The following is a 24,829-nucleotide window of genomic DNA, read 5'->3' as shown; positions in this document are numbered from 1 at the left end:
GAAGGACCGTCTGATACCAGATCTGTGTTTGCAAGGCCTCTCTTGTGTTCACATCACATCTGTTTGTCTCAACAGGTGGGAGCCTAGAGGAAGAAGGCTATATCTGCTAAGCCAGACTCGGGTGGGAGTGGGAAAACTCCAGGTCAATCTGCATTGCAGCTCCCAAGTCAAAACTCAGGTCCCCAGAGTACTAGGATTTGCTCTCTCATTGCCTTTCCTCAGTAGTCCCGTGGAACTCAAACTCTTGTTGCCAGGGCACTGAGGAAAGATCTGGGATCTTCTAAGCCCTGCCTGATAAAGAGATGAAAAAGCTTCCATTTTGTGTAGCTCATGTGCCAACCGCCCATCAGGTCCCCCCACAGAGCCACACTTGAGTCCCGTGCCTGTTTTTGGAAGATTCGAAGGGTAGTAAGTACAGCTGTCATCTGTTGGACACTTACTTTTCCCAGGTGCACTAAACATTTCTGATACTGTTGTATAATCCTCTCACTAATCCCGTGAGGGTGAATCCACTTCACAGGTGAGGAAGTTGAAGCTCCTTGATTTTATGTAACATGTCTAGGATCACACAGGTAGCAAGTAACAGGCCTCCGTCTGACTGACTGCAAGGCCCATGCTCTTAATCGCCACATTCTATGGCATCCCAGACTCACTCATGCCAAGTATGTGAGCCTTTGTGCTGTTCCTTTGCTTTTGTAAGATGCGTGCCCTTTCTTCTGCAGTTCAAGAGACCAAACACAAAGTAGTTCTCTGAAAGTAGAATCGGAGGACTTTACTATTAAATTTTTGAAATTATTTTCAGAAAGGAAACTTCCACCAGATGAGGTTTGTGGTTGTTGTTGTGGGTTTTTTTGGTCTATAAATTTGGGGTCAGTGGGATATGTGCCCTGAGATTTTGTGTGTGTTTGGTAGCAGTGATACTGATTATCCACCTCCTCAAGCCAGTTCCTTTTATGATTAAGCACACACCTCGTGCGCGGTCAGTGACTGCAACACAAAGAAACTGCCTGGCTCCCATGGCTGATTTGAACCTACGATCCTAGCCTCGATCACACAGTTTCAACACTTGAAACTTATTACTTAAAGTTCATACTGTCAGCTCCTTATCTGTGATTTCATTGGGGGCCAGAAGGAGAACCCGACGCTTCACCCAATGGTCATTACCACAGAAGTTACACCTGATTGTTTATTTAAAGAACTAACTCATAGTGAAAGCATCTGAGAGTGGAACCGTCACTCATCTTTCTTCTCCTTTCCTCCTTGAAAACTTAGGGACCTTACTTGGTAATTTTCACTTAGGCAAAACGCCCAGGAATGTTTCCACAGAATGGCACCCAAAGCCCACCCATGCAGGAGCCCTTCCTGCCACCAAGGTAACCAAGACTGGGAAGCAATTGAAACTGGGCCTTCCTTTCCCAGGCCTGTGGCTGTCAACTTGGCTCAGAAAGAGGCAGACTGATGACTTTGTCTCCTCACCCAGTCACACTACCCCACAGTTCTCATTTGAGCCTGAAGTCACATGGGTTTGCTGCTGTGGCCAAACAAGGGTGCGCTGTTTCCAGTTCTTTGCCCCCTGGGCTCGGCCTGGGCATCCTTCGTTGAAATCATCAGGGCCCCCAAACGCTGAAGCCTTTCCAGGGACAAATTGCATGCAGTGGTGGAGAGGAAGAGCTGAGCGGTGCAGTGGAGCCGCGGCTGGTGTGCAGTTGGGATGTTTGCGAGAGCCAAGGGGTTAGTTCATTGCTGCTTTGTATACCCAGGCACACCAGAAAACTCAGATTAATAGGCTGTTTATTCTTCAGCATGTTCCTTGAATCAAAGGCTCTGGATGGTATTATTAAAGAGTGTTTGTGAGAGCGCCCTGGAACACTCCTTCTGGGCTCCGCTCACTGAAGAGGAACGATTGAGTCCTTTCATTTCCTGGGCAGCATCCCTCATGCCCAGTGCTCACTGTAGTATAAAGGTCTGCGGAACCTTTGTTAGAAACAGGATCTTTTGTTCTGTCTTTTTGAGGTCCCATTACCTACAGCACCTTCGTCTGTTAGAGCCTAATTATTGAATGTTCTAGTCTTTGAGCTGCCTGAACCTAATGAACATGGTCCCCTGTATCTCAGGGAGGTTTTTTGTTCTTGTTGTTGTTGTTGTTGTTGTTGTTGTTGTTGGTTGGTTGGTTTGGGGTTTGGGGGATTTTGTTTGGTTTTGGTTTTGGTTTTGTTTCTGTTGGCTCTGTTTGGTACCAGTTCTCTGGGCAGTACTGTCCTCTTTTTTTTTTTCTTTTTTCATGGCTGTTTAAAGGAATTTTGCCAGGAAAGAAGAAAACATCCACCTGAACGCTATTCTGTGAAGCAAAGGAAGATTTTTTTTTTCTGGCCCTCAGAAGATTCCCCTACAACATGACGAAATTTCTTCAAATCTTAGAATTGAAATTTATGGAATTAGGAGAAACTGACTTCCTCCACTACCACTCTCTGCAGGAGAGATTTATGTTGGAGTAGGTCAAAACATTAGGAGGGAACCTGCTTCTCTACCACCCCTCCCAACCCGCTTTCCACAGCAGCATGCCATCATGTGAGTGACCTCTGTCCCCTGCTCCCTCTGGCAGTTACACTTTATCTGTGGCCTGGAATATATTGTACTTCAGGCCTTCCACAACTTCTGTGGGCAGACGCACACACACACAACACAACCACACCCCTTGTGGGCGTGCCCTTAACACAGAGGCAGCCAGCATATTGCAAAGGTGCTCGAAGCTCACTCATCACCACAGACAGTGCGACACTCAGCACATTAAGGGCGCCTGTATAGATAGATAGATAGATAGATAGATAGATAGATAGATAGATAGATAGATGTATATGTATCATACAAATCCAGGACAAATCATAAGCAATAGCTTTGAATCTGGCAAACCTCTTAATTACCACAGCCAGAGGCCAGAAAATGAAATTGGGGTCGTATATCTGGGGTTAGAACTCTAGAAATCATCTGGCATCCCGTAGCCCCAAGTTTCCCCACGGAGGTACACCTTGGAGCAATGGGAGTCCTCTCATCCAGAAAATGCTGTCCCCTCACTTCCCTCCAAAACCAGCACAGCTGTGTGGTGAGGCCTATTTGCCATATATACACTGAGACCAAGATCTATATACACACCCTGGCGTTCCGCCTGAATCCATCCACGAAGTCCATCTGTTTATCCAGTTCCAAATCCCAGAAGGCAGTCACCAAAAAGTAAATAGTGAGAAGGGACAGGTTTTTTTCTTTCTTTCTAGATAAACATGTTCCAATGAACAAAACAGATTTTGCAAACACATTCCATCTAGTAAATCTTACCTAACAGCTGTGTGAGAAGGGCTTGGAGGAGAGAAGGATGAGGCGTGGGGGATCTCAGGACTTGGTTAAGAGAATTAGAAAGAAAAAGTTCAGAAATCCATAAGGCAGGGCGGTTCAGGACTATCCACTTCTTGTTAAATGGAAATTTGCTTCTTTCCTTCATTCTGTCCCCTCGTCACTAACCGGGGATCTGTGGTGGGCTTGCCAGAGATCGAGATCCGGCTGCAAATACCAGCTTCTTCAACTGAAAAACCAACCCATCGAAACTTTATCTCTAGGAGACATGGCCTGCGTTTCTGACGGCACCTTCTTCCTCTCCACTGACCCTGCTCTCCACTTCAGCTGTAATGCCCCTCTGGAGTCAGACACGGAGTCTGGGCCTTGCGCTGCCCATCTGGCCCATGTCTACTTCACGTCTCCCCTTTTGGCTAGGAAAACGAGGACCTGAGCATAGATCAAGAACTTGGATCCTGAAGAACAGGGACAAGCACGAGAAATTGACCTTTTGCCTCAGAGGCGGCTGGATATTTGTGTGTCTCTGTTCAATGTCGAATTGGCTCACTGTACCACTCAGGAGTTGTTTTTAAGAAATGTCCTCCTCACTCCTCATTTGCGGGTCAGATGCTTTGGATAATCCAGTGGAATTCTCTCTGCTTCGCTGCTGGTTGCTGCCAGACACAGAGTGCTAAATCCTGTCACTTGGTGACTTGGAATGACGTTGTGTGAAACAGCACTGCGATTTGGCCGTCCTGCACTCGTTCACCCGGACTGCTCTGCCAATTAGCCATGGTAGTGAGACGCGGCATTACGGGGGTGGGGGAGCGGTTTCTGCAGCCCTCACCTTATCTTGACCCTGGGATCAAAGTACCTGCGTGTTCTCGCACCTTCCCCCAGTGCCGGTATGTTTCTCTAGCAGTCGGTGCACCTTGGAATCCTGTTCTGTGCAATATTTAGTATTCCTTTCCCAGGCCTCAGAGAGCAATTTCTTCAGCAGATTGTAACATGCCAGTGACAGAGAAACTGCATTCGTGTGCAGAATAGGGAAGTGGCAAGCAGAACATTCTTGCTGCCGGGTCCCACCTCCTGGTCTGCCTTTGCTGGATTGCATGCCTGACTCCTTCTCCTCTGGGTTAGGTCTCAGCTCAAGTGCCAGCTTCTAAAAGAGGTTATCTGTGACCACCCCATCTAACGTCCCACGCTTAGTCATTCCGTATCACACCACGCTGTGTTACACATGTCATTGCCTCTATCACTTTCTTTTTTTTTTTTTTTTTAATTTTTTAACCTTTATTTTTGATAGAGAGAGAGAAAGACAGAGTGTGAGTCAGGGAGAGGCAGAGACAGAGGGAGACACAGAATCGGAAGTAGGCTCCAGGCTCTGAGCTGTCAGCGCAGAGCCCGATGTAGGGCTTGAACTCACAAACTGTGAGATTATGACTTGGGCTGAAGTCAGGTGCTTACCGACTGCTTTTATCACTTTCTACAAGCATTTTCACCCGGCACCCCTGCCTTTATCACTTTCTACAAGCATTTTATTTATTTGTTCCCTTGTTTACTGTCTACCTCTCCACCCACACACGTACTAGAATGTAAGTTCCCTGAAAATAGGGATTTTTGTCTATCTCATCTGTTGCTATTCCTCCAGACCCTAGCATGGCCTCTGGAACACAGTTGGCACTTAATATTTATTAACAAAATAAACAGGTAAGAATGTAGCCATTAAGAACTCCCAAAGTTGCTGGGGCGCCTGGGTGGCGCAGTCGGTTAAGCGTCCGACTTCAGCCAGGTCACGATCTCGCGGTCCGTGGGTTCGAGCCCCGCGTCGGGCTCTGGACTGATGGCTCAGAGCCTGGAGCCTGTTTCCGATTCTGTGTCTCCCTCTCTCTCTGCCCCTCCCCCGTTCATGCTCTGTCTCTCTCTGTCGCAAAAATAAATAAATGTTGAAAAAAAAAAATTAAAAAAAAAAAAGAACTCCCAAAGTTGGGGCGCCTGGGTGGCTCAGTTGGTTAAGAGTCTGACTTCGTCTCGGGTCAAGATCTCGCGGTTTGTGAGTTCGAACCCCACGTCGGGCTCTGTGCTGACAGCTCAGAGCCAGGAGACTGTTTCGGATTCTGTGTCTCCCCCTCCCCCTCCACCCCTCCCCTGCTCAGGCTGTCTCTCTTTCAATAATAAATAAACGTTAAAAAAATTTTTTTTAAAAAAGAACTCCCAAGGTTGCTCTCAGGAGATGGTAGAGGTAGGCACTTGAATAGTTTGAGGTAAAGGAATAAAAATACAAGGTTTCTCAAATTGGCTTTCGTAATGGTTTTAATTATAAATTGAATGTATTGAGTAAAAGATCACATAAATTGAGTCGCTCTTCATTTTTTCTGACTCAGATGAAACTATTCCCTATTGAGTAGGTTAAGTCAGGGTCACGGAAACCAAGTACCACACTCTTCCTTGCCAGGCTGGCATACTTGAAGCCACAAAGGATGCCCACTTCCAGATTTCCACTGGACGGTGCCTGGCGTTGCTTTCCGTAGGGCAGGTGCCAGAAGAAACTGGCACAACAATTTAAAGCAATTTAAAGCCCACTCTGGGTATCTTCATCCAGCCTTCATTACATTCTTGCCTGCCTCCAATTCCCAAAGAGACCACATTCCTCTCCACAGCTCCAAGGCCCTGCAGTTCTTTTTGTTAGGAGAGCCATGGAGGGTGGGTAAGTGTGTCTTAGCTCTGACCTGCCCAATTGTGAGACAATGTGACCAAGAAAACTTGTCCTTTTAGCCTGGCAGACACAGGGCACTTGCCTCCTGAGAGGCCCTTCGCTCCTCAGAAGTTATCCTTTGTCTTGTTGGGGCAAGATCAGTGCCTGGTGTCAAGAGAGGGAGATTAAAGATTAAAGAACCTCCACCAGGAAAGGGAATAGTTTTGCCTGAATCTCTTAATTTGTCTTCTCCCCCATGCAAGTGCATTCATGTTGCTGGGCTCCCTGGCTCGCTCCCCACCAGTTTGTAGTCATTATTCTCATGACTTTGTGGTCTCATTGATATTAGCATGGGTTTCAACTGCTGTAGGTGATGCTTCTACGCTCCATTACTTTTTCTCGTACCTTGCTAATGACTCTTCTGTTGGTTTCAGCCTTTAGCCAAGCCCACCCCATCCACACCCCATCCTTTCCATCTTTTATTGATGCTGTGTTGACTTTGTGTGTCTCTGCTAGTTTAGTTTTCTGAGCACCTGCAAAGAATTAACCATCTCTACTTGCTGCTGGGGATCACCTTTCATCTGATTTCAGTGCTTTGGGAAATGTTGAAGGACCCTATAACCCCACCAAAGTACATAAAAGGTGCTATAGTCCCTGTAGCCTGACCTTCCAGACTAGCTCTGTTTAGGGACCAGAAGATACATATTTTTAATTAATTTATTCATGTTTTAATTTACATCCAAGTTACTTAGCATATAGTGCAACAGTGATTTCAGAAGTAGATTTCTTAATGCCCCTTACCCATTTAGCCCATCCCCCCCCCACAACCCCTCCAGCAATCCTTTGCTTGTTCTCCATATTTAAGAGTCTCTTATGTTTTGTCCCCCTCCCTCTTTTTATATTATTTTTGCTTCCCTTCCCTTATGTTCATCTGTTCTGTAGCTTAAAGTCCTCATATGAGTGAAGTCATATGATATTTGTCTTTCTCTGACTAATTTCACTTAGCATAATACCCTCTAGTTCTGTCCACGTAGTTGCAAATGGCAAGATTTCATTCTTTTTTGATTGCCGAGTAATACTCCATTGTCTGTATATACCACATCTTCTTTATCCATTCATCCATCGATGGACATTTGGGCTCTTTCTATACTTTGACTATTGTCAACAGTGCTGCTATAAACATTGGGGTGCATGTGCCTCTTCGAAACAGCACACCTGTATCCCTTGGATAAATACCTAGTAGTGCAGTTGCTGGGTTGTAGGGTAGTTCTATTTTTCATTTTTTGAGGAACTTCCATACTGTTTTCCAGAGAGGCTGCACCAGTTTGTATTCCCACCAGCAGTGCAAAAGAGATCCTCTTTCTCCGCATCCTCACCAACATCTGTTGTTGCCTGAGTTGTTAATGTGTGCCATTCTGACTGGTGGAGGTGGTATCTCATGGTGGTTTTGATTTGTATTTCCCTGATGATGAGTGCTGTTGAGCATCTTTTCATGTGTCTGTCAGCCATCTGGATGTCTTCTTTGGAAGAGTGTCTATTCATGTATTTTGCCCATTTCTTCACTGGATTCTTTGTTTCTTGGGTGTTGAGTTTGATAAGTTCTTTATAGATTTTGGATACTAACCCTTTATCTGATATGTCGTTTGCAAATATCTTCTCCCATTCCATTGGTTGCCTTTTAGTTTTGCTGATTGTTTCCTTCGCTGTACAGAAGCTTTTTATTTTGATGAGGTCCCAATAGTTCATTTTTGCTTTTGTTTCCCTTGTTTCCGGAGATGTGTTGAGTAAGAAGTTGCTACGTCCGAGGTCAAAGAGGTTTTTGCCTGTTTCCTCCTCTAGAATTTTGATGGCTTCCTGTCTTATGTTTCATTCATTTTGAGTTTATTTTTGTGTATGGTGTAAGAAAGTGGGACCAGAAGATATTAATGTAAATACAGATGTGGATACCATCCATTAAATGTTTACTATGTGCTATGTACTGTTCCAAACATTTAACATGACTGTTTTGTTTAATCCTTACTTGCAGGCCTGAAAGGCCAATACATGAACTGGCCCCAGGTATTTCTCTAACCTCATGTCTTATTCCTTTCTCTCTCATGCTGTTGGCTCCAGCTACACTGGCTTCTATGCTGTTCCTTTTACCCAGTAGACATGCACCCAGTGGCTGTTTCCTCTGCTTGGAATGTTCTTCCCTTCGATGTCCACCTAGATTACTTCCTAACCTCCTCCAAATCTTTGTCTAGGTGTTACCTTCTCCATGAAACCTACCTAGTCTACTCTCTATAAAAATTGAAGGGGCACCTGGCTGCCTAAGTCAATAGAGCATACGACTTTTGATCTTGAGGTCATGAGTTCAGGCCCCACGTTGAATGTAAAGATTGTTAAAAAAAAAAAAAAAAAAAAAGAAAGAAAAAGAAAGAAAACTGGGATAAAATTGTACCACCACTGCCATGTCACACTCCCTATTTGAACAGCTCTATTCTGTTTTTTCCATTATAGGTATCACTAACTTACCATCTAGTTTACTTGTCTGTTGTATTTATCACTTAATATCTGTCTTCATGAGGTAGGCTTCATGAGGGCAAGGAGCTTATCTGTTTGTTCCCTAATGTATCCTAAGCACCTGAAAAACAATATCTGGCACACAGTAGATGCTCTGTAATTCCTGGTGAATGAATGAACTTCGTCCCTTCAAAAACCCTGTGAGATAGGTGTAAATTTTTTAAAATTTATTTCTATTTTTTTATTTTATAGAAAAAGAGAAAGAGCCAGTGGGGAAGAGGGGCAGAGGGAGAGAGAGAGAATCTCAAGCAGGCTTCACGCTCAGTGCAGAGCCCAACACAGGGCTCGATCCCACAACTCTGGGATGATGACCTGAGTCAAAATCAAGAGTCAGACACTCACCCGACTGAGTCATTTTAAAGATGATGGAATTGGAGCTCAAAGAATTGAAATAACTAACTTGCCCCAGATCATTCAGCTAGGAAGTAGCAGAGCTGGGAATGACTAACTCCGAAGAATTTACTTTCAAGTTAGGTCAATAGTTCTCCAACTTTAAGAGTCACTGGGGCTATTTGTTTAAGTGCACATTTGCAGACCTTGACCGTGAGAATTCTGATTCTGATTCTGATTCTGATTCTGTAGGCCTGGGACACAGATGATCCATGAATCATAATTGGGGAAACATTGGGATATACTCCATTTCCTTTAACGTTTGGAATCTACATAGGGAAGCATAAAGATAAAATCTGTTGAACATTTTCGGAGTGCCCCTAGGTACCAGTCCCTGAGACATAGAAAAGCAAGTAAGATGAAGTCCTTACTCTCAAGACTCAGTGTGTTGGTGATGATGATACAGACACATTTATCATAATTAGACCATTGATAAATCACAGAGTGCTTTAAAGCACATGCTTTGGATTCAGGCAAACCCATGGTTCAAAGCCTGAACATGCTACCACCACTAGTCATATAACTGGGTAAGTGACCTAACCTGCCAGTGTCTGCAAGTAAATGAGAACAACAGTATTTACCCAATAGGACTGTTAGGCAGACTTAAATGAGATAAAGGGCGTACAGCACTCAGGAAGGTAGCTTAAAAACACATAACCAACACCAGGAGGCAGTTTATAGTGTATAAGAAATGATAAATAAATGGCTTAGAGACAGTAAATATAGAAAAACTCAGGGAAGTTTTCCAGTTTTACAGCCTACTGTTTTACAATTAGAGTTTGGGTACCAATTTTTTGTTGTAGTTTTTAATATAATTTATATCAAAATCTTTTCAAAATATATTTAAATATATATATAACACCCTTCCCTGCATTACTTTTTTTTTAATTTTTTTATTTTAAAGAGAGACCAAAGGAGAGAGAGCATGCCCACCAGCCGGGGAGAGGGGCAGAAGGAGAGAGACAGAATCCCAAGCAGGATGGAACCAAGCAGGCTCTATGCTCAGCACAGAGCTAAACACAGGGCTCGATCCCATGACCCTGGGATCATGACCTGAGCCGAAATCAAGAGTCAGATGCTCAGCCGACTGAGCCAACGCAGGCACTCCTACCCTTCCCTGCATTCTTAAATATAATTTATCTTAGCATCTAAGTTTCATCTTTACAAACATAAATTATTTTATTATGCTGGAAAACATCATTGCCTTCAAGAGTTTGTTGAAGCGTACCCTAAATACATCCAGATTGCATTTTAAATATTTTTTCCTGCTTCTGTGTTCCTATCAGTGCTGTTAATGCCTGATTTCTCACTGCTGATCTTGCACCTGCCTTATATAGTTCCTTTTCCTCTCTCGGTTTACTGTGTCTGGTCAGCATTGAGCTTAGAAAATAGACAGCCCAGTGCATTAAAACTGAGTCTGATCAGAGCTTACCTCAGAGGCCTGTAAGTTAACCACATAAGCTTTAATGTGTGAACCTGTGACATCTGTTTTGCCTACTTAGAGACTTACTGGCATTTAGATATTTGAGATTGCCTATTAGTCAAGTTTTAAATACGTTAGGTATTATCATGCAGGCTACAGACACCTGGAGAAACCATTTTCATTGTTCTCAGCATTGGAAGTTCGTCCATTCTGTGGCCCCACAACTTCAAAGAGCTTAGGGAATCATAGGATCATAGATCCAGCCGTTTTGCTCCCAAGTAGACAACTGATGGTTATCTCCATGTTACAGAAGAAGAAACTGAGGCCTAAAGAGTAAGTAGCTTGCTCTGATGCGGTTGTCCAGCAGAGCCAACGCAGGATTCTGAGTCTCCTGAGACTTCCTTCTGCTCAGCCACACTGTCCCCAGGAGGAAACAGAGAATCACCTTGGGCTATGGAAAGGAAGGAAAACCATTTATAAATATCACTAAAAATCAGAAAAACGGGGCGCCTGGGTGACTAGGTCACTTAAGTGTCTGACTTTGGCTCAGGTCATGATCTCATGGTTCGTGAGCTCGAGCCCCACATCAGGCTCTCTGCTGTCAGTGCAGAGCCCGCTTTGGATCCTCTGTTCCTCTCTCTGCCCCTCCCCTGCTCATGCACATGCACACATACACACACCCACACACACACATACTCTCTCTCTCAAAAATAAACATTTTTTTTAAAGTCAGAAAAATGAAATCTTGTTAGTATTGTAACAAATCAGTTTTAGCCTTGACTTTGATAAGTGTTTTTCCTCCCACCCCCTCCTCATTTGAAGGGATGTATAACCTGACTGTGCCCCCCCCCCCATAAGCCTGGACTGTGAGCACATACAAAGAAGGACCAAGGGCATTATAAAATCCATAAGCATATAAAGTATTATAAAATATGATGATCAGCTTTGCACCCTCTTTTCATTGTAGACCTAACAAGGTGATTTTGAGGGGGAACATAGAGCCACTGAGAATGGGGACATGGAAATCTATTTCTTTTTTTTTTAAATAAATTTATTGGGGCACCTGGGTGACTCAGTTGGTTGGGCGACTGACTTCGGCTCGGGTCATGATCTCACAGTTTGTGAGTTCGAGCCCCATGTCGGGCTCTGTGCTGACAACTCGGAGCCTGGAGACTGCTTCAGATTCTGTGTCTCCCCCTCTCTCTCTCCCTCCCTCCCCTGCTCACACTCTGTGTCTCTCTGTCTCTCAGTAATAAACAAACGTTAAAAATTTTTTTTTAAATAAATTAAAATAAAATAAAATAAATTTATTTATTTATTTGTAATCTCTACACCAATGCGGGGCTTGAACTCACAACCCTGAGATCAAGAGTTGCATGCTGTTCTGACTGAGCCAGCCAGGTGGCCCCTAAATTGATTTTTGAAGGAAGGTGCCAAGTTGACCATTTCTGTAGGTGGCTTCCTTCCTTCTTTCCTTCCTTCCTACTTTTTCTTCCTTCCTTCCTTCCTTCCTTCCTTCCTTCCTTCCTTCCTTCCTTCCTTCCTTCCTTCCTTCCTTCCTTCCTTCCCCCCTTCCTTCCTTCCACTATTCTATTGAGATATAATTTTCATGCTGTAAATCTAGATGACTATTTATTCTTCCCATTGTAAGAAAACACAAAGCATAATCCCCAAATGCAGAGTTAACCACCACTATTAACACTTTGGTATATTCCATTCTTTTTCCTATGCAAATTTATTTCCTTTTGTTTTCTTTGAAATCAAAGATGGAATCATACTGTACACAGCGATTTCTATTTTGCTCTTTCTTCTTAGCATAATGAGGTTACCTAAGTTTGTGTATTTTCGTTTGAAACTCATTTAGTCATATGAATTAAATCTTTATTGTAAATTCTTCTTGAGAGAAATTCTGCATCTGTGGTTGAAAACTCAAGTGCCTGCAAAAACCAGACAGGTAATGTAAGGAGCACAGGTGTCATTCAGTGAACAGCAATGGGGGCCATGGATAACTTACAAGGATAGCCTCCGCCTCAGCCCCAGCTGATTGATTGTCCAAGAGTGATGGTCTGAGACTTCAGGGCCTCTGATTTTTTTAGAAAAGACATATCTGGAATCTAGATTATATTGCAGGGAATGTCTTGACTTTTCTAATGTTTCATCCCCAAATTAAAAAAAAATAAGTTCAAGCCAAACAAAACCTGTCTGCCAGCCATTTCTGTCTTAGACGGTGAATGTGAAGAGCTTCATAAGTAGTAGCTCACTTAATTATCCCAGCAGTCCTGCTCCTTTAACAGTTATTGAGAACCAACACTGAATGAAGGAGGCAAAATCTCTGATTTCTTGGAACTTACATTCTAGGAGGGAAACAAGTAATATGGTTGAAGAATATATAGTAGATCATACAACAATAAGTTCTTTGGAGAAAAACTAAGCAGGAAGGAGGGGGAGTATTGCGGTTTTAAATACCATGGCCAGGGGTGGCCTTACTGTATAATGACATTTGAGAAGAGACCTGAAGGAGGAAAGAGCTACGTAGAGATCTGGGGGGAGAGGGGAGAGCAGATACAAAAGCCTGAGACAAGAACATGCTTGACGTATTCCAGAACTACAAAGCCATTGTGGCTGGAATGGTCTGAGCAAGGAATGAGTAGAAGGAGATGCAGTTAGAGCAATAGCAGGGGCCCCCATCGTGTAGAGTCTAAGAAAGAAGACGTATAATCCAATTTTATAGATGGGAAAACTGAAGCTTAAAGAATTTCGCCCATGCCCCATAACTAGGAAGTAACAGAGGCATCTTGAACCCAAGACCGTCTCAATTCCAAATCTCATGTTCTTAGCTACTACGTGTGCCACACTAGAATGAAGCAATGTGGATTGTGTAACATTCCCACCCTTCTAGCAAGTTCCATGCTACCTGCATCCAAATCATGTCCTACCTGTTCTTTGTGCTCCTGCCTCAATCGCAGAGAATTACAGTGAAAGAATCCTAGAATCTTAGACCCAAATACAACGCTGAGGATTACTGAGACAAGAAGTTTGCACTTTTCTTTTTTATAATTCTGAATGCTCATGCTTTTTGCTTTTTTTTTTTAAGACTCTTTGATGCCTTCCTGGTGCTTATACTTTTGTTTTCTTAATTTTTCAAGTGGGTTATATACATGGAGGTGACAAAATGCAAAAGCTCAAAAGGGTGTGCAATCTTACGTACTTTAAAGTAGATTTAACTTCATCTAATCCACCCTGATCATTTAGACATGAGGCATGACAGAAGAGGAAACTGAGACAGAAAGAGCTGGTATCTGATTGAAGGCCACCCATCAATGAGGAAACCAGGTACCTTGTCCAAACCCCAGTGAGTAAGATCAGACTTTGTTTTTTAGAATACTGGTGCATGAAAGAAATTGGGTGGGTTCATCCTTTGATGCCACTGGGATATTTTTCATCTTTTTTCCTTTCTTTTTGTACGCCTGCCAGGCCCACTGAAAGATAAGGATCAGGGTCCAGAAAGCCTAACCATTGTGTCATTTCCCAGGACGCAGAGCCACTATCATTTGGTTCACATTTTTATTAAAATAAGATGAGTGATTCACTCACATTACAGGCAAAGAATCTTTTAACAGGAAAACCATACTTTGAAAAACAAAGTCGATGGCTTTAAGGAACAGTAACTGCTAATGTCAATTTCCTTTCCCATCCCATTTCCAGTCCCAAAAAAAGTCAACCACTCTTCTGTCTCTAGCCGCCTCTTTCTCTTACCCACACATATACATATAATTATAGATAGGGTACATTATATATGCCCACAAAAGACAGAAAGCAGCAGGAAAGACAAAGGTGGATTCATCTGAAAAGATGTATGTGTTTATCTATATCCACCCTTCTTTCTGGTTCTTGCTGTTTTTGTTTCTTAAGTCTATTTTTTTAGTTGATGGGTAGCCATAAATCCGTCATCATTGGTGGAAGTTAGTAGATTCTGACAAGAGAACAGGCTGTGGTCTTTATAAATACGCCTACGTGCTGGCAACGGTCTTCCTCTACTCAGACAATCATCGAGAACCGGGGACTTAGATTGTTTTCTTATTTTTAGTCTGTCTCGGTTCAGATCACTCTTAGTGAGTAACTCTGTTAGCCACTGCTTCTTTTTATGTTTATTTAGAAGAAAAGGAAAATGCATTTTAAGCAAATCAAATGCATAATCTGTTCCACTTCCTATTTATTCTATGGCTACTTTGGACAGTGGAAAGCCCAGAGAAATACTTCTGTTGGTTTTTGTTTTCTGTGGCTTGCTTTCTCAGACAAGCCATCAGTTTTGCTGATCACTTTTTTGAAATTCCATCCCAGGGGCACCTGGCTGGCTCAGTCAGCAGAGCATGTGACTCTGGATCTCAGGGTTGTGAGTTCACGCCCCGAGTTGGGCATAGAGATTACCTAAAAAAAAATTTTTTTAGTAAATAACAAATAATAATAATAAAATCCCATCCTGGGGCGCCTGGGTGGCGCAGTCGGTTAAGCGTCCGACTTCAGCCAGGTCACGATCTCGCGGTCCGTTGAGTTCGAGCCCCGCGTCAGGCTCTGGGCTGATGGCTCGGAGCCTGGAGGCTGTTTCCGATTCTGTGTCTCCCTCTCTCTCTGCCCCTCCCCCGTTCATGCTCTGTCTCTCTCGGTCCCAAAAATAAAATTAAAAACGTTGAAAAAAAAATTAAAAAAAAATAAATAAATAAAATCCCATCCCAACTGTCAGCCTGATTTTAAATTGGAAAGGAAAAAGGTAGTTGGAAGTAATTTTTGTGTGTACATTAAATATACTTTGCTAATCTATGTTTAGTCCTATTCAAATTGCAGATACGGGCCTATAATGGCTTAAAATGTTTATTATTTTTGTTGTTCCTTCTCTGTTTTCTTATAGAGATTAACAGCAGTCTCCTAAATTAGAAAGGGTCTGTCAGTTTGTTTTAGGGGCAGCAAGGAAGCGGGGAGCCAGGTAGACCACATCTGACCCTGGGGCCAGTCTAGGAGAAGGAGGATAGGAAGAGATGAGCTAGCTGGTAGCAGTTTTAAATATTAACGGTAATAATAACAATAACAGCAGTTGCAGCTAACATTTACTGCCCTCTCATTATGGAATCCACTATGCCAGGTGTTTTTCATCCCTGGAAGAAATAAAAGCGGGCTGAAGTCCCAGGAACCATATAGCAAGAGAGAAAGGACATCATAAGGAACTGGCCTGTGTGGTGAGTGGAGAGAGGCCCTGACCTGGAAAGAGAAGGCTTGATTAGATTGTGGCTCTACCATTTACTTGGTACTTTTTGTCCCTTACTGAGGTTCATTTTCCTGGTTCATAAAAACGGGAATAATACTGTTTTCCTCTCCCCGCCTGTCAAGGTTCTTATGGGGATCAAAAGTGATCATGCGTATGAAAATGGTTTGCATGATTATACAGTCTGTCTATAAATATGACTCATCAGTACTTTCACTAGTGAGATGATAGAGGATTGGCAGGGTACTGACTCTCAAGGAAAGTGGTGTGCACCTGCCTTGGGGCAGGAAGTCTGTTCTTCTCTCATCAATAAGAACAAAGGCAAGATAAAATAATCATGAGATAAGGAATAAGATTGTTTTAGCCACCCACTGGCTTGAGCTTGAACTTGGATGAATTGTGCCTTTTGTTATGCAGGTGCCATCCCACCTGTGTGCCTCAAAAGCCGTGGTAACAAGAGCAGGTACTGTTTATTGAATACTTACCCTGGGCCGTATACTAGCACTTTAAATTTACCATCTCTTTTATTTTTTTAACTTTTGTTTATTTATTTGCATACGGTTGACACACAATGTGACCTTAGTTTCAGAGTTTCAGGAGTACGGCGTAGTGACTCCACGTCTGTATACGTTATGTTCTGTTCAGTAGCTACCAATCGCTCTCTTTTTTAAGTCATCTATTCCAGGGGTGCCTGGGTGGTGCCCCCGGTTACGCGTCCGACTTCAGCTCAGGTCATGATCTTGCAGTCTGTGGGTTTGAGCCCCACGTCGGGCTCTGTGCTGACAACTCAGAGCCTGGAGCCTGCTTCAGATTCTGTGTCTCCCTCTCTCTGCTCCTCCCCTGCTCGCACTCTGTCTCTCTCTTTCTCAAAAACAAACATTAAAAAAAAATTGTTTTAATCATCTGTTTTTTAATCCTCTCAAAGACTCTCCTGATTAGGAACAGTATTGTTCATACTGTTAGTATCAATATTAGTATTAATATTCACTCTCATTTCTAAGTGGCTTGCTCAGTGTCAACACGGCTAGTTAGCCAAAGAACCAGGACTTGGACCCTGGTTGGCCAATCCAGGAGGCTGCCCTAGGTAAGCAGGCGTAAGACCCACTTAGGGGTTAGAGCCAGGGCTTTTCAAGCCATCCTCAGTAGAGCCCTAGAATTTTAAAGCAATGCCTCGAGCCTTCTCTCCCAGCCACTTCATTCCTCACACCTCTAGACTAGGTGAGGGCTACTGAGGAGAAAGTTCAGTAAGAAAGGCTTTTACATATAAGAAAGGTTATACATCGAGGTTCCTTATAAGATTTCCATTGAAAAAAAAGTATATCTGTTTAAAAATTTTTTTCAACCTTCACGTACCACATCTTTCTCATTTAGAGGTGACAAAATGGAGGCCCAGAAGAGTTGTGCCCAGGATAATGTGGTTAGTTCTTTGCAGAACTCAGGCTGACTTCTCTTGTCTATATTATAACCTGCCTCTGGGAGAACAGACCTTTCCTTCCTCCAGAACAACATGAAAACCCTCATTCTGGTTATAAAAACCCATGTGAGGAAGTGTAAAATACGCCTCTTTTTCAAAGATTGAGTGACGTTTTCCAGATAGACCCACCACTGAGAGGGCAGGATGTTTCCTCTCACCTCCAGTTACCATGAGGGGGGGCCTGAAGTTCTGTCTCCACCTTAGCTCTTATGCCTGTTTAACCATTTCTGCCCAGTTAAGAGCAGGTTTGGGTCGCAGGAGTTTGAGACAGCACTTGCTTCTTCCTGGATAAGAATTACACCTTGGCTCTAAAGTCTCTGCGTCAAAGAGCACTTCCTATCACCCAATTTCCAAACAAAAGCATGAAGTACCAATACCTGAGGGTGCCCGGGTGGCTCAGTCAGTTAAGTAGCCGACTTCAGCTCAGGTCATGATCTCATGGTCTGTGAGTTGGAGCTCCACATCAGAATCTGTGCTGACAGCTCAGAGCCTGGAGCCCGCTTCAGAGTCTGTGTCTCCCTCTCTCTCTGCCCCTCCCCCACTTGCTCTCTCTCTCTCTCTCTCTCTCTCTCTCTCTCTCTCTCTCTCTCTTTCAAAAATAAATAAACATTTAAAAAAAGTAGCAACACCTGGTAGAGCTGGACATTGGTCTCTGAATTAAAATGTGAATGGGTGGGGGCGTGTGGATGGCTCAGTCAGGTCAGTTAAGCGTCCAACTCTTGAAAAGCATCTGACTCTTGATTTCGCTCAGGTCATGATCTCACGGTTCAAGAGATCTAGCCCCTTGTCAGGCTCTACACTGGCAGCATGGAGCCTGCTTGGGATTCTCTCCCTCCTCTCTTTCTGTCCCTTCCCCCACTCACTCTCTCTCTCCCTCAAAATAAATAAATACACATTGTTTTTTAAATGTGAATGGGTGCAGATACTAAGCTTGAAATAACTTGATATGCTGCTGGGCCCTCTAAGAACTTATGGTGCCAAGATCCTTCTCCACATTCTGGTGTCCAAAGCTGCCTCCCAAAGCTCAATTTATTGAGCTTCCTCAATAAATTGTCAGGAGACTGTGCTCGTGCCAGAATAGCTGGCCCTGTTGCTACTGGACAGAGGCTTTCTTGTCTTCTGGCGCTGGTGCCTCCTTCCACAACGCCATAGGGTTGCCCGTCCTGGGCATTGCAACCTGCTGTGTTTCGTGTCATCAAAGCTGTCTAAGACAGTGTCCTCCCCCAGAACCAAGCTTTGCCTTGGTCCTTGAACTCCCAACAGCCCCATCATGACGGACAGAAAAGATGCTCTAACATGGTATGTGGGATTCTTGTCATGTCAGACCGGGCCTCTGGTTCAGTGCCACTGTGGGAGCTAGGGATGGCCGTGGGTAGCCTAAATACCGGGCCAGATTGCCATGATGTGCCATACACGATCCCTGCAGATTTTCAGACGCTGATTAGAAATGCTCATATTTCTTTAAATCTTTGGTTAATATAAACAATTCCTGGGGGGTTTCTTTTGTTCATTCTAAAAATTGCCATGCAATTGTTACCGTGTCTGATTTAATACTTTGCCTAGATTGCATATACTGGTCAAACAGAAATAATCATTTGTTGTTGGGCTCAGTCATAATGAAGGAGAGAAAGAGAGGGAGTCTGGCTTTCAGCCCTGGTTTAAATACACTGAACATGCTCTGGGGAATAATGAGCTCGCAAAGGATGGTGTTAATAATGGCCCAACTACTTTACCCCACAGGTGTCAGTGGAAGCCAGTGCTTCTCATTCCTTTTGTGAAATCATTTCCTTTTCAGTGAACTAATTATGATTTCCCTCCATTTATAATATAAAACAACAGTGCTCTCAAAAGGGATAAAATTTAGGAACACAGCCTGCTCTCCTTCTGGGGTTTGCTTGACAGGAACATAGCTCTAGGATGTCAGCAATCTTCCTGTGACTTGTGGGACTACATGCTACGTGGGGAGTGAAGCTGTCAGATGTCTTGCCTCCTTCCTCTTCTCTCCTCCCTGCTCTCCTTCCCTCCCATCCCCCTCCTTGCAGAGTAGTATTTACTCAGCTGCAGACTGGTACCAAAGCCTCAGTGCGCTGGGGGTTAGGAAGGGGCGGTGTGGTCATGCCCCAAACTATCCATGTCCTTCCGAGCATCTCTTGGCAGAGCAGGCTGGCTGAGGGTGAGTGTCATTTAGAATGAGCATCCACAAGCCCTGCAGAACAGAACATAAAAACAATTGCAACTGAAAATTGGAGAGTCCACTCATGGGCTGTGGTGTTCTCTGGCCTCTGTGGCCTCCTATGGAGATTATGCAGCCAACCAACTAGAGGTTGTCCAGTCCACTGGGATTCCCCAATGCTTGGTAACATTTCATTATCTCTAGCTCTGGTCCTAGCACTAGCTCACCCAGCCATCAACATTTGTAGGCAGTCACAGAAACAAATCCAGACTAAAGCCCATTTCATCCCCCATCCTTTTGGTGCTAAAAATGCTTGATTTGGGCTTTCTCTGAGTGAGGGACAAAGATATGGCACTAGTTGCTTCTGTCTGGCACTCCTCCACTGGTCTCCTTTATTTTCTTTTTTAATGTTTATTTTTGAGAGAGAGAGAGAGAGAGAGAGAGAGCACAAGCAGGGGAGGGGCAGAGAGAGAGAGGGAGACACAGAATCCAAAGCACACTCCAAGCTCTGAGCTGTCAGCACAGAGCCCGACATGGGTCTGGAACCCACACACTGTGAGATCATGACCTGAGCCAAAGTCAGGACACTTAACCGACTGAGTCACCCAGGCGCCCTCCACTGGTCTCCTTGAATGACACCATCTGACCCTGGAAAAGGCACCATTTCCCAGGAAGAGCAAAGGCATCTGAGTCTACAACCACACCACCGCAGTTCTTCCTGAGCAAATGTGTGGGCACACAGGGTGGTCTTGGAGGAGGATGTAGAGATGACTAAGCTGCCCCCACAGAGCTTCCGAAACAGGAATTTCCACAGCAAGAAGGCAGACCAGATGTAGAAAAGACAAGAGGAGACCTTCATCCTTCTTTTCCAAGAAAGAAGGAGGTGAGAACAAGTTAGTCCTTGATTATTGGGCATCAGCAATTTCTGATTAGACTAATTTTCTTATTCAAAATAACCTCACCTATCACCCTCTGGGATTAGAGTAGAGATAACCAACAAAAGACTATTCTAAACCAGGGGCTGGTTATCTTGAAAAATACAGTATTCCTGCTAGAGTTGTAACAGTGGTCAAGTGAATTATTATGAAGTAAACCTACTGGTTTTCATGGTAAAGTTGGTGACATAATCCTATGAAAACAAATATCCAAGCTGACTGGATTTAACATTGATAAGAAGGTGCTAGGAGTCAACAAGCACGTGGAGTGTAGTCCCCCTGCCAGGACGTATTGTGTTCACTGAGAGTTGTGGTACCTACTGAACAGGACGTTTTCCATTTTCAGCACTTTACAGCTCCAACATCTCCTCGTGGCCCCTTAAATTTGTATATATGCCTCCTGTGCCTGGGGAGTCCCCATCTCGGTAGTTCACCCAGTGACCAGAAATCTGTCCGTCTGAATTTTCCTCTGGGTCTCTATGTAATGCACGTTTTTATTCATTCATTCCTTCAATAAATATTTACTGCTGTGTGCCAGGCATTGTGCTAAGGGCTTTAAGTCTAAAGATTCCTTAATTTCAGGACTTCAAGTTTTAATCAGTTAATAACTATAAAATAATCCTACCACTTATTGGGCACTTCGAAAATGTCTCAGAAAAGTGCCTTATATTTAAATTGCCTCATTTGGTCTTTACAACAATCGCACTAGGTAGGTACCGTGGTCATTCACGTTTCTAAGAAGAGGAAACCAAGGTTCAGAGAAGTTGTGCAACTTCTCCAGATCACACTAGAGGTTAAGTAGTGGAGCCAGGCTTTGAAGCAAAGTCGTCTGATTACTACATCTGGGCTCTCCACTAATACAACTGCCCTGCCCAGTTTAATGTGGCCCACCTGCAGGGTATCTGTATGTTTAACTTCAATAGAAAGCCTGTCAGTCACCTGGTGTGAACAGTCCTACCATCAGAAGTCAAGTCCTCCATAAACCAGCCGGATCTCACCTGCTGGTGAGAACTAGAAGGACCTTTGGAGCTAGACGGGCTTACCTGCGAATCACCGTTCTCCCTCCTCTAAGTTGTTCTGTTTCCTTGAGAAGGTAATCAACCTTTAAAGAAACCCTAGTTTTTTTATTTCTAAAATAATAATAGCAAATAGTAACAGAGCACTTTTGGTGAGCCATTGTTCTAAGCCCTTTACATTAACTCACAACAACTGTATGATGGTGCTACTGTCATTATCCTCATGTTATAGAAGGGGAAACTGAGGCACAGAGAGCTTAATGGTCAAGTAATTTGAAATCAGTGGCAAAGCTGGGATTTTGACCCAGGCAGGATAACTCTGAAGTCTATGCTATGAGCCACGGTGCCACGCTGTGTTGCCTCTGGAGAGAAGAGAACCAAGGATGTAAAAGCCTCTGGTCCAGAGCCGGGCACACGGTCAATGGGACTATTACAATGCTGAGAATAAGAACGTGTAACATCTCTGACCACCCACAAAAAGAGAAGCACCAATTTGTGGAGAATGTTTTAATGTTGATCTTATACCAAACCCTTCTTGTGCCTTCGCCTTTAATCTTTCAGGACCTGCTGGCTGATGCTTTCCTAGTTGGGGGTGTGGAGTTCCTTTAGAGAAGGCGTCTGTCTGTCCGTACACACCACTTACCTTCCCTGCACCTGCCAGGGCAAAGAGCGGCTGGCAGGTGGGCGGGGATGAGAAATGGCGGTGAGGCCAGGAGCACAGGTGCACCCATCCCCCGCCCTCCCGTGGCCTGTGGCCCAGCACAGGCTGTGCTGCTGGAGCTGCAAGTCTTTCCTGTTGACAGTAATTAGACCTTTCAGACTAAATTTCTTACATGAAAAAAATCCCAAATCACTTGAATTGTCTCCTTGATCCAGTTCACCTGGAGCTATTTAGTTCCCGCAGTTTGTTTGGAGGGAAAAACAAGCTCTTAAGCCTTCACACATTACGGTTGATAAGATCAAGGTGCTGAAAGTGTTAGTTGGGTAAACGCTAGAGCCAGACTGCCTGTGTCTGAATTCCAGGTCTACCTCTTACGCGTGCATGATCTGAGTTTTTGTGTCTGTGAAATGGGGGTAACCATAGTGAAGATTAAATGAGACGACATAGGACAAGCCCTTGCAAGAACAGTGCCTGGCCCATAGTAAGTGCTCAATAAATGTTGGCTGTTAATATTATCATTAAGCCCACCCAGCCTTCAGACCCCCATCTTTCCCTCCCAGCCTCAGGTTTTATTCTGGGAAGCCATGTTCCCTTCCTGTCCCCCCAGGCTCTGGACCCTTCTTTTATCACTTACCAAATGACAGTCAACCCTTAAACAACATGGGTTTGAACTGCACAGATCCCTTTGTACATGTTTTGTTTTTTCCAGTACAATACTATACATGTATTTTCTCTTCTTTATGTTTTTCTTAATATCATTTTCTTTTCTCTAGCTTACTTTATTATAAGAATATAACATATAAATACATATAACACACAAAATATAAGTTAATTGACTGTTATCAGTACAGCTTCTAGTCAACAGTGGGCTATTAGAAGTTAAGTTGTTGAGGAGTCAAAAGTTATACATGGATTTTTGACTGTGCAGGGGGTTGGTGCCCCTAACCCCACATTGTTCAAGGGTCAACTATACTTCACCTCTCTAAGCCTCCTTGTCCTTGGCTGTGAAGTGGGACTGGGAATAATGGAGTCTACTTCATAAGGTTGTTGCGAAGGTGAAGTGAGCTAATTCAAGGCTCAGTGACTATTTAGTCTCGTTACTGTTGTTCCTGAGGCACAAAGCGTTGCCTGAAAAGGCCTTTGAGATCTTGGAGAGCTCTTAGAGGGCCTGAAGTAGGCATTTAGGGTTAGCTAGTGCCTGAGTGTAAGTCTCGGGAGCTAAGAAGACTGCTGGCTTCTTCATCACTGTAACACCATGCCTGGAACTGAGGAGGCCCATAGTAATACGAAATGAAGGAATACTGCAAAGAGTATTTAAAAACATGTTTGGCTCAGGCAACCTGACAGAGAATTTCAAGGCAGACCACCCCTAGGTGTTTAAGCACTTAAACTCAGCAGGAAACACCTTCCTCTTCTCGCCTGTCTTTGCCCCCAGCATTTAAAAACAAAACTAAAATATCCCCCACTGTTTGGTGTTACTATGTTGTAGACATTCTGCTAAGTACTTTATAGACATCCTCTCTTTTAATCTTAACTTCAACCCTGAAAGGTAAGTGTCATCATTCCCATTTTATAGATGAGAAACTGAGATTTAGAGAGATTGAGCAATTTGCCCGCGGTTGCGTAACTGGTAAATTGCAGAGCTAAGGGTTGAACCCTAGCCTGAGAGACAGGAAGCGGCCAGCTCCTGTTTGCTCATCGGTGTTCTGATTTTGGAACAAGCGTGACCACTTGCCATTCTCCCAAATACCCACTACTCAACTGAGGAGTATCTCCGAGCAGCAAATGCCTCTCTCTCAAAATATCCAGCCACTACATTAGTAGAACTGCTGTCTTCCACAATGAAGGTGGCAAAAGGTCTCTATTTGCCTAGATTTTCATTCATCTCTTTATCTTCCTCATTTTCCATTTGGGAAAGTCAAGTTCCAGAAGTGGTGAACAAGCTGTATTCTGTTATTCTGATGTATTTAGTATTTCCAAGAGCTGTTGTGCATTAGAGAAATACAAAATGATTTTTGTAAATCATCCTTCTATCTTTGGAAGCAACTATTTGAAGTACATGAGTTAGAATGTCATCAAGAACCTAAAGAGAGCTGAGGGTCTGGAAACCAGGAGGCTGAGATTGATACCCAACCTTGTCTTTCTTGACTCAGTGTGGGAGTTACACAGTCCTCTAGGCTTCCCGTATTCCTTCACTGATTTATCTTCCCAAGGATATCTTGTGGGTAACTTTGGGGGACAAATGTGAATTTCTGTGAAACACTTTGACCCCCTAAGAATGATCAGATACATCCACCAATTAGCCGAGGAAAGCAATGATGATTCAAAGATAGCATTTTCTTTTATAGACGTGTTTGTGCTTCGCTGACATTGCATTTTTTTACAAATTGAAGGTTTGTGGCAATCCTGCATTGTGCAAGTCCATCGGCGCCATTTTTCCAATAGCATTTGCTCACTTTGTGTCTCTGTGTCATGTTTTGGTAATTCTCACAATATTTCAAACCTTTTCATTATTGTTGTGGTCATCTGTGATCAGTGATTACAACTTGCTGAAAGCTCAGATGATGGTTAGCATTTTTTAGCAATAAAGTATTTTTAAACTAAGGCATGTACTTTTTTTTAGATATAATGCTATTGCACACTTAATAGATTGCAGCTTAGCGTAACCATTACTTTTACATGCACTGGAAAACCAAAAAATTCATTTGATTCACTTTGTTGGGATGTTTGCTTTATTGCGGTGTTCTGAACCAAACCCACAGTATCTCCAAGGTATGCGTGTATTTACTTCCTTCCAGAAGTCACTCCTCTTTACACAGGGAGTTCTGGAGTGAGAATAATGTGGGAATCCATTATATTCAATAGCTTTTCTCCCCTTTCTTCACCTTTCCTGCCCCTTACCTTAAAGCTGTAAGACCG

The 24,829-nt window shown here is 43.6% G+C and overlaps 1 protein-coding gene and 1 long non-coding RNA gene across 4 annotated transcripts in view; one reads left to right on the top strand and one right to left on the bottom strand.

Moving 5' to 3' along the window:
* The window catches only part of LOC147576511 (uncharacterized), a 63,418-nt gene extending 59,001 nt beyond the window's left edge, over positions 1 to 4,417 (bottom strand). Inside the window, exon 1 of the long non-coding RNA XR_015240843.1 lies at positions 3,331 to 4,417. This is a non-coding gene — a long non-coding RNA (uncharacterized LOC147576511). The remainder of the gene's footprint in view (positions 1 to 3,330) is intronic.
* Positions 1 to 24,829, top strand: part of CSTPP1 (centriolar satellite-associated tubulin polyglutamylase complex regulator 1) — a 202,245-nt gene that overhangs the window by 147,191 nt on the left and 30,225 nt on the right. The window lies entirely within an intron of this gene.

Source organism: Puma concolor, chromosome D1, assembly GCF_028749965.1.
Source record: "Puma concolor isolate L17-30 chromosome D1, mPumCon1.1.hap2, whole genome shotgun sequence".
NCBI lineage: Eukaryota > Metazoa > Chordata > Mammalia > Carnivora > Felidae > Puma > Puma concolor.
The sequence above is the reverse complement of the archived record's forward strand: the minus strand, read 5'-3'. Positions and strand labels throughout refer to the sequence as shown.